Here is a 13,956-nt window from a genome sequence, read left to right as displayed (position 1 = left end):
GACCACATTGACAGACAGGGCAGACCCTTAGGGCTCCACGCAGTCTCAGCCACATTATATCTGGCATTGCACCCCCATAATCTCCTTCTGCTGTGTGCAGCCCTCAAAGCCTCAAATGCATGGGCCTCCGCTCTTAAGCGCTGCAGCCAAATAATAGAAAACCATAGCGTTTTCTATATGTGACCATTTAAAGCAGTACGGTATGTGCGCGAGGATGTGTGTAAATGTGTTTATACTATCGAAACTCAGTTGTCAGGAATAGCTTCTCCACGTGCGGTGCCATCTCCCAATCCCTTGCATGTTCTACTCCTCCTCCTCCTTCCCTCTGTCCGTTCCCTCTAATGTATTTAGCAGATCTGGCTGGGCACGCCATAGTTACGCTCAGCCAAGCCAAACAGGACTCAAAGTCACAAAGTTCCAAGTAAAAACAGGCTGCTCTGTATCACCGATATCTATGCCATCTTGTGCTTTGATGGAACAGCAAAAGGGTTGCATTAAGCTGGTTTCTCAGTGGTTAAAGGGTAGGGCTTTGCCTATAGATACTTGTCACTTCTGGAACTGCTTCCGTGTCACTCAGAACACTGGCCAAACTTTGTGATTGACAGTAAAGACAGAAAGAGAAGAGAATAAAAGGAAAAGGTTTCATGCTGTGTCAAAAGTCAACAATAAAATGTGCCACAAAGACAGAACACTGAATACAACCATCTTTTTGCATTTTTAAAACCCCATCTGTTAAAATCTAGTGTATCATCAGGCACAAGACCTGCATGCTTGATAACCCCAACATGGCAATGCTCTGGTTTGTAAAAGTATGACAAAGCATTTTCTATGCAAGTATACGGTTACATTTAAATGACTGAGAATGAAAGGTTAGGTCAGTTTGTAGTGAAACAGGCTGCAGCGGTCTGCAGTGCCAAAAAAGCTTTGTGGGACAAGGGAAGGAGGGCTGAGTCTTGCAGGGGGTATAGGATGGAGGAAAGCTTTGTTCTTCAGTTTTCATGTCACTTGGGTTGTGTGTATGTGTGCGCGTGTGTGTGTTTAGGAGCACAAAAACAATGACTGCTGTGTCCCCTTGAGTTGCCTTGCCATGCATATCTGGATATAGACGTCCTATTTCTAACCCCAGTTGTCACCAGCAGTAGGCACATGTGCGTGTGAGCCGTCTGTGTGTCTTTGTGCATATTACGTGTACCGTAATTGTCGGGCTATAAGCCGCTACTTTTTGCACAAGCTTTGAACCCTGCGGCTTTTAGTCAGGTGCGGCTTTTCTATGGATTTTCCATGATTTTTGTGATATCGTAAGACGATTTGTTTTGTTTGTTCCGCTGTTGTACGGCACTACGTTGCCTGGCGGAAGGATCGGGGTTCAAGAGTGGTATGTTAGTCACATGTCCGTCCGCCAGGCAACGTAGTGCCGTACGAAGTAGCGCGAAAAACAAACTTCAAAGTAGCGCTACGCATTCAGCAGGAGGCGTGGATGACGAGCGGCGATAAACTTGCGAAAAGCAAGTTATGCCCAACTCCACCGGTGGATTCTGACAGCGTGGAAAAGTGCGAAAACATCCACGATCACCAACGGATTTTGAAGGGCTGGACTGCTGCATGATGGAGAGGAGGACACCGCCACGGCCCTTCTGAGGGTGTTCGACTCTGACACTGACAACGAGGATTTCTTTGGTTTTGAAAGTGACAACGAAGGAGAGAAGCGGAGAGTGGATGACGAAGCCATCCTGAGCCTGTTCGTTTCCGACATTGGAGAAGAGGACTTTGGTGGTTTTAGAGCGCAGGAAGAAGAGAAAGATGGTGAATGACTGACTTTTCTTCTTGTTAAAGCTGTGTCACTGCACCTGAGCCTAAAAGGTAGTCCGAATCTATTTTTCTGGTGTGCTGTAGGTTACTGTTATGTACTACATGTGCAAATATGTACCCATAACTTGTTTTTCAAAATATTAATAAAAGGGGTGTGTCTCCAAACAGCCATCTCTTTCCTGACAATTCCCTTTGTGCATATTCTCTTACATATGATAAGTCAACATTGAAACACCTGCGGCTTTTAGTCAGGTGCGGCTAATGTATGTACAAAACAGGATTTTCCCCTGATTTTAGCTTGTGCGGCTAATATTCAGGTGCGCTTTGTAGTCCGGGAAATACGGTAATTCCCTGGCTCTGCTTTTACTTTTCCTCAATTTAAGAACCTACACTAAAGGTGAATATCAATTTCAATTCATTTCCACAACTGAATCAACCCCCACCCAGTGATTCTGAAGGATAACAGCACCAGGCTCTCAGACAGCCAGACGGCCACTGTCTGGAAAGTTGCACACACACTGAAATATACATGTTTGTGCTACACCAAAACACAATCAATATTAATACTACTACTCATAGAGCGAGTTCATGACTGTGTCATATGACTGGAGTACATCACCCAAGGGATGCATGTAATTGTAAAAGCGCTCACAACCAGTGAAACGCAGCCTAATTCCAGTGTGAAGACTGGTAAGCCCTTAGTAAGTACATTTGAATTAATTATGCTGGAATAAGAACCAGTTCCTTGGCACTCCTCTGCTTTAGACGTCAGTCCTAATCCATCCACAACCAGATAGTGTAAAAAAAGTGAAAGAGAACGTGCTAAAACTGGTCGGGCGTTGGTCTCCTGTGGATAGTGTCATAATTCATCTCACATATCTTATTATAATTTGAATAAAATTTCTGACTTTTAATTCTCTTCCTATCAAATTGTTACTAAGAGCTAAAAGCTCAATTACAAACTCTCTTATAAGGACTCATTTATTACACATTTATCTCAACTTTATGAAAGGTTTTGGTTTGTTTTTTAAATTTTGTCCATAAAACGTTGCTCTGGAGTTTGATTTTATCACCTTTTTCCTATGTCGAGTGACATGAGCATGGCTGCAGAGGGTGGGCAAGGGGAAGTGAGTTCACAGAGAGCACAGCGGTCTGTGCCAGGAACCTACTGAGAATAAGAATGAAGTCCATAATCTGTTTTCATTTGTGGCTTTCATGCCAAATCAAATAGAAAATGAAAAAAGTTCAAACAATAGGCTTTCTGATTGAGGATGTAAATATAAGAGAAAAAAAACTGTCTAATCCAAAGGTATTTGGAAAGTTAGTTATTTGCCTCCACACTCTTATTTGGATATAAAACCATGTCATGACTTATTTAAAGGTGCAATCTGTAAGAACTTTAAAATAGATTTTGAAAAATGAAAACACAGTTATTGTTATCGCCAGAATGTGAAGACTTAACAGCTACGAAGTTATGACAAACATGTGCAGTGCTGCAGAGATTTCTACTGAAGTTAGCATGTCAACCAGTTAGCGCTGGTCCAGGTGGGCTAATGAGTCAATGTAGCACTTGGTCTGCTTTCAGTCCAAAATGAGAGAAAGGAGCACCTTCAGACAAGGAGACTGCATTTCCCTTTGCTAACACATGAATGTTTAAAAGGAGGCTACCCAGTCTGGCTTTTATACTTTGTCTTTCTTGAGTCTCACAGTGCACAGCCTACATTTGAGCCAGGAGAGAAAACAGCTCCATTCACACGAGAGATTGTCTGGTTGTTGGCGATTTTTCTGTGTTATTGTAGACTTTTCACCTTACATTATCAAGTGCAATTTGGCGTGATATAAATAAAATTGAATTTAATAAAATTCACAGGTGACACTGGTGGATCGGAGATAGCAGTACTCAAAAAATGATTGCTTATTCTCTTTACCAAATAGTAATAGTATCCAAATCTTAAAACATTTGGATCTGGCTCTACATATATATACTTTCTATTTTGCTTTGTTGTCAATGTATCAGGTCACATCCCAAAAATACACTCACACACACATTCTTCTATGAGCTGGGGCAGAATAAAACCAATAACAGCTCTTGGGAATCACTGCCTAGCTACATATTCTGAGCATTACTTAGACTTACTTATCTGTAATTGTGCTAAATTCCTAGAAGTCATTACTGGCTAAAGTTACGAGTCCATTTCAATTTAGTATGCTGCTCCAAAAATAGACAAGTTACGCTTTAATTTTTGCACATTACTACTCAAATTCTTACTTCAATGGGGATACCAGCTGAAGCAAAAAAAAAAAAGACTGCAAAAGACATAGAACTCTGCAGCACCAAGATGACAATTCAAAGCTAGTGTGATGACTCAAGATTTGTTTATTTACTCTCACAGAGGCTGTCAAGCCAGAATGCAGACACACGCAGTTACAAACTACACCAGGTCCCCAGTGACAAAACGTCCTAGATTTTACCGGCCAACAGAGAACGGCGCCGTGCAGATGGAAAGAGCAGAGAAAGAAAAGAAAATAGAGATGCAGCAGAAGAAAAGTTTGATTTAGAATAGGATTTCTTTAAAGAAAACTAAACAAAAAGGTTAGTGTGAGCGAACGCACAAATGCAGACTGACATGTACACACATAAATAATGTGTACCCTGTGGACCATCTGTGAAGCCATGGAGCAAGTGAAAACACAGCCGGAGCTGCTTCGCTCACCTCTTAACCTTCAAGGCCAAGTGAACGTGCAGTGAGCTTAGCTCTTCTGATGAATATGTGTGTTTTTTCTCAAGGTTTTAAAGGTTTTATGAAAAGTTTTTTCAAAAAAGAGCAGCATAAGAGAGAATTCAGTATGAAAATAAGACAAAAGACAGAGGGGGAAGAAAGCAAACAAAAAAGATTATGTGGTGAAACGTTTAATAAAGTGAAGCAGCAGCTGCCACCTACATCACTCGCTGCCCCTCACCAGCAGAGCATGTTTAATATCCCATATGGGCAAGCTGTCGAGCTGAACCTTATCCATGACTATGTCAAACAATATTACACTGCAGGTGAAATGAAAAAAAAATACCATGACAGGAGCTCATGCATTCCTTTTTTTTATTCATGGTTTGCATTTTGAGCTCTGTACGTGAGAAGAACATCTATTTTGTCCAGTGAAAAGAAAACACCGACTGGAAGCAATTAAACATCAGGAATTATTGTTGAATGTGGAAGACATTAAAATGTAACAACAGCTACTTAATGAGTCCATTTGGTTGCATAATGCTCTAAACCATAGTGCTCGGTTACAGAAATATTGTTACACTGGAAGTTTTTATTCATAGTTTGTATGTTTTATTCATTATTTCTGGATGTTATTATTAAGTAAATCCATATAATTACCAATCACTGTACACTTTATTATGTTTAAATGAAAACCTGAACAAATAAATTCCATTGTTGATTTATATATATCTGTGTCTATCACTAACACCCACACATACTTGTGAGAACACTTCATTGACTTACTTTAATTCTCTAGAGGCTTATCCTAACCTTAAATGCCTAACCCCGACCTTTAACCCCTCTTCAACCCAGTCGTAATTCTCGGCCTAAAACTTTAAAATGAATCTTAAACCTTCTGAGGATTAAACCTGGTCCCTGTAAGGGAGGTGTACGAGGCAGACTTTTGTCCCAACAAGTGATGAAGCGCAGAGTGTTATATCAGAAGACTCACAGAATCAGATAATGAAGAAAAGATGAAGAAAAAGAGGAAAAGTCCAAAGACAAAACACCCAGCTGGTAGCCAAAACATGGTTAGTAAAAGGGAAACGGCACACTGTCTTGCAACTTAAACATATACAATGAGATACACAAGTGTGCGAGTGCACACTTTAATCTCCTTCTGTATTCCATCCAATGAAATCATCAGAGACATGGCCTAACGGCAAGCCAGGCACAAAGTCGTATCAGGTCATGTTATTGTTTCAGAAAACACATAAATATTAATCATGGTGATAAAAATGTTTTGTTGAAAACCTTGCCAGCTATCAGAGCAATTTCTTAGGGTGAAGAAAGGTCAGTATCTTTGTTAAAAATAAAAAAAAAACAACCTAAAGAGAGACATTGAACTTTCTTTTCTGGCGACTTATCTGGGAAACTATCAAAATGTGTAATTACTCATCTGTAGCTGAGGACAGCGCCTTGGCCTATAAGTTATTAATTTCTCCATCAACTCTTGGGCTGGTGGTGCGCCGGCAGCTGTTCTCCAAAGAAAATGCCTTTGTATCATGTTTCTCCATTATATTTCTTGTGGTAAGCCTGGGAATTAAAACTGTCTATCTTTTGTTTTCAATTTGTTCAACACAGTTGAACAGACATCCAAACACATCAATTATATGACGCTAATACGACAAAATTAAACACTGACAAAAAAAAATCTGATGAGATAGACAGCTTGAGGCTTCAATAGAAAGCTTAATGCATGAAGCTCACTCTTTGACATAAAAGTTAACAACAGACAACATTTTTCACAACCTTCAAGGCTGCTTTTCAAATTTTTCAAACTTCATCAAATTCTCATTAACTGAGCTCAAAATCTTGTAAATGGTAAATGGACTGGTACTTATAAAGTGCTTTTCTAATTTAATTGAGCCCTCAAAGCACTTTATGCTACCCTTTATTCACCCAATCACACACAGATTTGTGAAAGGTCCTTTTTCAGAGGTGTGTAAGTGTGTGCAAACGTCTAAAATTTGCACATGCACTCACACGGATGCTTCAGGGGCCGCTCGGGGTTCAGTATCTTGTCTATGGATGCGTTGATGCACAGACTAGACTAGACAGGGATCAAACCCCCGACCTGGTAGATGCCCCACTCTACCTCCACTCCCACACTCCTGCACCTTCTACCTAGGAACCGTCTACTGATGTGGATCCAGATTCCTTTTCACATAGTTCACATATAAAAAGTGTCTAAGTTATCAAGAGCCCCAAAAACTTTCTTCCCAGCCAACTTTTTTTTCTTCCCTCCTTTTTGTTCCAAACCGCCCACACACACATCCAGCAATGAATCCCTTAGCTTGCATAACACATTGCTTCACCTGAGCTGCGATGCCCTATACAGCTCTCAGCTCGCCGCAAGTGTTTGAAGTTACCAGAAGCTCAGATCATCTCACTTACTTCATTAAAAACACATGAGACGCTACACAGACAGCTTCTCTCTTCTTCCCCGCTCGGCGTGCTTGACTCTGAGCGCAGACACTCCTTATCCATAAAGCGCTCACATGGGCAGGAGCCAGTTACCGCATTTCATTCATCTTTGTTCAGAGCCTAAATTCATCCCTTCGTGTGTCTAATGAAATGAATACATCACTTCATTCCAATACATGTGAGTAGAAGTGGAGCATTTGCCAGTACTAATCATCTCCTCACTGAGGGAGAATCAATAAAACAATCTCAGCAGAAATCTTTCTGCTATTATCTAAGGCTACAGTGCTGCAAAGATAACAAATTACGTAACTGCCACTAATAGTGTTATACACATATGTACATGAACGAAGTTTAAGTTTTGGACTGTTGAGTATTAGAATATTGGAAATTATAGAAGGGTTTTCTAGTAGTTTCTGACAGATTAAATGGTTACTGTGTTAGTTAAGAAAACAGCTGAGAGATTAATTGCTAATTGCAAATAGTGATTAGTTGCTCCCCTAATGAGAGATCTCAGCTATAGCCACACACTTACTTTCGTGCACACACGCATGCATTTACCCATTCATCTGCTACAACAACAAGGCACTCACATTTCCAGTGGTCTGGCCACACTTCTGGAAGTCAGTGTCACACCAACTTGAAACTTGAGACAACATAAAGCTTTAGAGGTTTCCATCTGCAGCTTCAATCAGGAATATAGCAACCCATTCAAAGCAGTCAGTCTTCTAGGTCTTAATCATGAATCAGCTAAAAGCCACTCAGTTTATGGGATAATGTTTGATGTTGAATTTTAAGATGAGAGTGTAGCAAGGTAATGCATTTCAAGCTTAGCGCTTTGGTAAAGTAGGGAAACTGGTCCAAAAGCCATGCAGAAAGCCTCTTCTTTTTTTCTCCCCATTTGTCTGTAATCTTTCATGTTCGGTTTATCATTACAGTAGGATCCCCACTGCCAGGACAAAGACCATGAATGAAGACAGCAGTTCAAAATATGGGTTTCAGAACAAACCAAAAGCTCAGCATCTGACAGGAGAGTCAAGCCATTTCCTTTGAATGGTTGAGACTGTCCTACAGTAATATCTTCTCCAGTGCCACAGATAAATGGATTTTCATTCCATACATTGAAAGGTAAGATCTGTATTTCCCAAAGAGGGACAGACTACAGAGAACTCTGAAAATAGTTTTCAGTGTGAGCTCAAAGATGAGGCAAGACTTTGGATGACTGACTAACGGGGGTTTGATGAAGTTTGCTAGTATATTCATAAGATAAGCAAGTCTATGACCACACAGTGGGAAGAATAATCTTGTACTTCATAACTCAAAAATGATCTTCCGCAGTTGCAGCAGCAAGAATGCGGCTGTTCTACACAGAACTGTGATTTTCATTTTGGGTAATCCATGCACATGTAAGCCAGGATTTAAAGTGGGAAAACTTCACAAATCATAATGATAACAAGATGACCAACTTGGCGATTGTAGCTGTTAATCAAGACGTGGGATTATAACAAAGAACAATCGAGGAGTAGTTAGCAGATGAGACTCCTGATCAGCAGAAATCTTGCTTCTAACTCTACTAGTAAAGCTATTAATAACAGTCTGGCCTTCCTGTGTGGATGGTGATGCAAACAAGAAGTGACTTTCCAGGAAAACAGAGCTACTCCCTCACACAGCACTGCAGCCTACAACTGCTTATGGTCTACACCCTCCGTAATAAATTAAGATGGCATTAAAGTCCCAAAATATTGGGTCTTTGGCTTATGTTATGTCTACGATGGCAGACTGAGAGGTAAATAAAAACACCGACACAGTCTCGAGGCAGCAGCAGCATGCAGTGAGTAAAAAGATGGAGGGTAAATATTTAACACACGAGCTACTCATCGTGGAGCCAGAGAGAATGGAAACAACCTTTGCTGTTTATGTTTGTGTTTGTGTTTTGCTGGCTGGTAGTGCGTCTGCATCATATTTGCATACCTGAGAGAACACGAGTCTAACTTGGCATTTATCACGTGTTAGGGTTTGTTGTGTATTTGTGTGTGAGTGTGCATGCAAGAGGAAGAGTTAGATGGAGAGGAGTCTGTGAGTCACTTTCCGATATTTGTGCTCAGACACTGATTTCACATGCTTGAGAAACAAAAACCCAGGAAAAAACAGTTCTGGGATACAATTAGATTTTTTTTTTTGCTTCAGAGGCATCATTTGGATGGGGAAGATATTTTCAGTTTTTCTCACTTCGCTCTCCCTCATTGGCAGCACTTGGTGGTTTGAGATGATGAGCTGAAACACAAAAGATTTTACCCGCTACAGTTTTCTCTGCAATACTGTATGTGTATTGTTTTCGCAATCTTTTTTTTTTTTTTAAATCAGACAGTGAGAAAAGAGTTATGGGATTATATCACGCAAGTAATGAAACCTGACTGGGAAAAGAGCTATTTTTCTTTCTTATGTGGCTTTTGTGGGAGTTGCAAAGAGGACAATGGTGTATACAGTACTAACAGAATTTCAGTGTCAATGTGGGTGGCAAATGCACAATTTGATTACCCTATGTATTTCAGGGTAAACTCCCAAACATTGCTTGAGATTTGCAAAAAAGGAATAAAGCGGTAGCTTGGACAATCCCTTAAGGAAGAGCATTAGAATGAACAAGGAAAAAGAAATTGATGACAGCTCAAAAACTGAAATAGAACAATATTTGGCTGTATGTCAGTGTGATTCAGATGTAGGATTTCAAGATTGAAGAAACAGAATGAGCCCCACCCAGCATCAAATTAAAAGCTAATCCAGCCTCCAGATATACTCCTCTTGCATCAGGGAGCATGAATTTACCAGGACGAGATAAAAACAACTGTGAAAATAACCCGGGTTGTTTAAAATCCTTCTCCTGCGAAGAAGGATCTGTTCTGCCGAGCAGCTGATGTGAATAATTATAAGTTGTTAGTATAAACTGAGGCTCTGCTCAGTTGTAGCTACTAGTGGCACTAGATATGCATATGGTTCCTGTTAGAAAAATGTCTTGCTGCACGCCTCATCACTCTGCAAGAAACCAAACTCTTGCTGTTTTTATGCAGACCAGAGGCTGTCTCTGAGGTCAGTGTACTGCAAGGCTGGAGCACATGGGACGATGTAAGTGGATAGTGCAATAATGCAAACATCAGTATCCCCTGCATGCAGCAGAAAACCAAGTGCCGAGGAGCTCAGTGGACACCAGATATGACTGGAATAAGTATTGTGGTTAGGAGTTCAAATATGCCTGTGGGTTCCCATTTTTAGCTTTTGGCCATGTAAACATATACAGACAGAAATGGCTGAAATAACAACACTTTTATGTTAGAGGGGGGAAAAGTTAGATTGAGTCAAAATCTGTTTGCCGCATAACAAAACTGCCATGAGCAGTCCAAACTAAACTAAAGTATACAGTCCATGTCTACTGAGAGAGTCCAGCTCCAGTCTGAGGTTCTGTTTTCATAATCAGAAAAGCAGAAATGAGGAGCTACAGCAGCATTTGCAGAGCAGACCCTATGTGTAAGGCACACATAGGGTCTGCTGCTCAGTGGTACACAGCAATATTTAAAATTCTTTCCGCTAGTGATGCCTTGCGGGCATTTTTCATTGTCACACCAGTTGGTCTTCCTGAGAAATACTTTTAACAAACGCTGACCCACTTTGTGCACTTCATGGTGTTTCCCATTAAGTGGTTCTGTCGTCCCTCCAAAATAAAAAGAGTAGCTACTCTGAGCCTGCCAACACTGTGGAAGAAACCACTGACTTGCCGTTACCAGCTCCATAAAGCGTAATTAGCTTGTGTGGTAGTCGACCGGATTGGCCGCTTTTTCATTTCAAATGGGGATGAATCACTCTTTTTTTCCATCCTCTCTGACTGGGAATCAATAATCAATATTAAGTTACAGTGCATCACTGTGATGCGCTGATCTTGTGCTACTTTTGAGTCTCTCTAGTATAGCCTTCCACAGCACAGTACAGAGATCAGCTATCAGCCCATGCACGCAAGGTGCAGATGCAGGGTGCATACCCCTCTGCATGGGAAACCACCAGCCTCCTCCCAGTAAGAGACTGTCTGCCTGCATTTATTCTTTATTCTTATTCCGTGAATGAGACACCACTGTTTAGATAAGTAAAAAGCGATCACTTACACTCATCGGACCCCCGCTGCTCTGGATGTGCACCCTGGATATCCCCTTCACAACCTGATTAGTATGCAAACGGGTTTCCAGTCCCTCACAAACGACAGACAATCCGCCAGGACAGAATCTTGAATGGAACCTTGCTGGCCAGCTGGACTAGGCTTTTTGATGTTCCATAATATCAACAGAAAACGCCAGTAGTGCTAATTCCACAGATGCTCTAATCCCGCTGACCGACAGGTTGGGTATTCCACAGGGAAGGGTTTTTATGCGTCTCCGTCCCCGAGAGTCAGGTGAGCGCGTTTGGATCAGCTGGGAAGCTGCACGGCTTCTTCACTATCTGCAGCAGAAAGGAGACGCTTGTGGTCCTCTGCACAGTCTCTCGTTGATCTTCAGTGTTTCACTTTTCGCTTCTCTCTCGCTCCCTCTCTCTCTCTCTCAGCATCCAGTCATTGAGACACGGTGCTTTTTGGATGTGTGTCTGTGCGTGTTGAGACAGAGTCGCTTCAGGGTACAGTGCACCTCACCAACCGAAAGCCGAATCGTCCGCCACAAGGCCCAGCCCCCTACTCAGCTCCATACCCTCCTCCACCTCTTCCTTCCTCCTTCACTTACTTGGATTGCTAATTTATTCGGGTAGCTACACAAAAGGGGGGACAGACGTGAGGGAGGCTGTGAAATACAGTAGGGAGGAAGACTGGAGAGCAGACTTTGGTGCCCCCCAGCTCCGTTCAGTGGAAGTGGCCAAGTCTTTGAAACAAAGAAGCGCACCATGCGCCATCAAAGCACTAGTCATTATGCAGGTCCCTGTATATATTTTTCCATTTTAACCTTTCTGATCCTTTTTATTAATGACGAAAAATTAGAATCATAGCCCATGTGATAGTGATTCGGGAATGCGGCGTTCTCATGAATATCTAATTGTACTAGCATTTAAATTCCAAGTTTAAATGGTAATAATAAAATTATTATAGTTTACAGTTAAATAAAATGACCAATTACTTATATTTATGCAATTGAATGACACTTTTACACTTCACAACAATGCCTTAAATCCTTTTTTTTCATATGGGAGGAAATACTGTTACATATGTAACCAAATTTATTTTTTGAAGTTGTGTTTAGGGTAATTGATGAGATTTTACAGGCATCTTAAAGCTTGTGACTATAACCTGCAGCAGATCAGGCTGGGCTGAGGTTCAGACACATATAGACCACACAACCATCACCCATGCATGTACACGCACACACACACTACTAGAATCAGCAAGATGAGAGTCATTCATCACCCCAGATTTTAGGTCAAGCCTCTACCTGCATCACTGAAGCAGAGCAATGGAGGAGAGGTAGATGAGGGAGAGCTGTGTCGCAGGAGAATGTGTGAAAAGGGGGCTCGTGGGAGTGGTGGTGGTGTCAAGGACAGCAATCAGTCAGTCCCCTCTTGGTTTAGGAGTCCACCAGAGATAGATGTGTTGTTGCAGTCAGTATAGGGGAAGTGGTACTTTAACATTTTTACCACTAAGTGCTATATTTAACCACAGCGAGTGGGACATGATGGCCAGACACCATGGACTCAAACCCAGTGAACTCTACAACAGACCCAATTTACACTAAAAACTGTTTGGTTAATGGCTAAAGCAGGCAACAGTGATTTATGAAACACAAACAAGCATAATCTCCCCATATTATGATGTTTGTCACTTTGTGATTGAACCATAAGTCATGACAGTAGTGCAGTGTGCTAACGTTAAAGTATTATCTTATACCAGAGGGAAGGAGAAGAGGACGAGAACATAAGAAATTCACCTATCACATTTTATGATGTTGTTTGAGTGTTAGGTAAAAGAACCAGTTGATCCCGTGTAAAAAAGAAATGTATTTTTACCTCCTGGCTGAATCCGAGGCCACAAAATCACTTGAACTGGATATGACACGGGATATAAAAATCTATAAAAACAGGCACAATTGTTGCCTGGAAGTTATGAGCTCAGTACTTACCATGCTGGGTTTGAAAAGCATTACCTGGCAGAAAAGCTCTGACAAGTTTAAAAGGTGCAAAGTCGTGAACGGATCAGACAAAGGTTTGCTCGCTGAGAATTAACTTGAAACTGTTAGGAAAATGATACTGGTGGCTACTGGGCAACATATATGTGGACACAAATATGTGGGTTATAAACCACTATTGACCAACCAAAGTCCAACTCTACTGTAACCATATTCTAGGTGTTTGTGAGTGAATTCATTTAGCCTTGATTCTGCTGCATGAACACTTGCCTCAGCCTAACAATTACACAGCTTTAACCAAGAGCAGATGGTTTGGGTGTGACACTTTTGGTGGGACTCACCACCATGGTGGAGACCACTGCGAGATTTACGTCATTGCCACACACGTTCATAAATGTAATATCTCAGTCAAATACTGACACCCACGTACGCACAGACACATACTCCTACATGCAAACATACATCGTGACCATGGAATATCGTGAAAGGATTTATTTGGCTCCTGTGTCTATCCTGTCTGTCATTTCCTCCCTCTAACCACAAAATCGACATCCTGACTATGATAACCCCAATCAGCTGGAGTTCATCAATTTGGGGGTTATCAATTTATAGAACGTAGAGTACGCTTGGGGAGTGTGATTGTGTGTACAGCGTCTCTTTATGTCTGTCTCCACGTTGGTTGAGTGTGGAGTGAGTGCATATGAGAGCATGAGGGTGGGAATGGATGTTTGTGTCTGTGTGTGCCTGTATGTCTGTGTCTATATGTCAGGTTGGGTATCAGACGCCACCTCTCTGGGGACACCTCAGGCCCTCCAAGA

General features: G+C 41.5%; 1 protein-coding gene across 1 annotated transcript in view; it reads right to left on the bottom strand.

Annotated features, from left to right (window-relative positions):
* The window catches only part of dchs1b (dachsous cadherin-related 1b), an 85,964-nt gene extending 74,240 nt beyond the window's left edge, over positions 1-11,724 (bottom strand). Inside the window, exon 1 of the mRNA XM_080867348.1 lies at positions 11,144-11,724. The gene's annotated coding sequence lies outside the window, so the exon portion shown is untranslated. The remainder of the gene's footprint in view (positions 1-11,143) is intronic.
* Positions 11,725-13,956: the final 2,232 nt, after the last annotated feature.

This window comes from Rhamphochromis sp. 'chilingali', assembly GCF_963969265.1.
Source record: "Rhamphochromis sp. 'chilingali' genome assembly, chromosome: 19".
NCBI classification, from domain to species: domain Eukaryota; kingdom Metazoa; phylum Chordata; class Actinopteri; order Cichliformes; family Cichlidae; genus Rhamphochromis; species Rhamphochromis sp. 'chilingali'.
The sequence above is the reverse complement of the archived record's forward strand: the minus strand, read 5'-3'. Positions and strand labels throughout refer to the sequence as shown.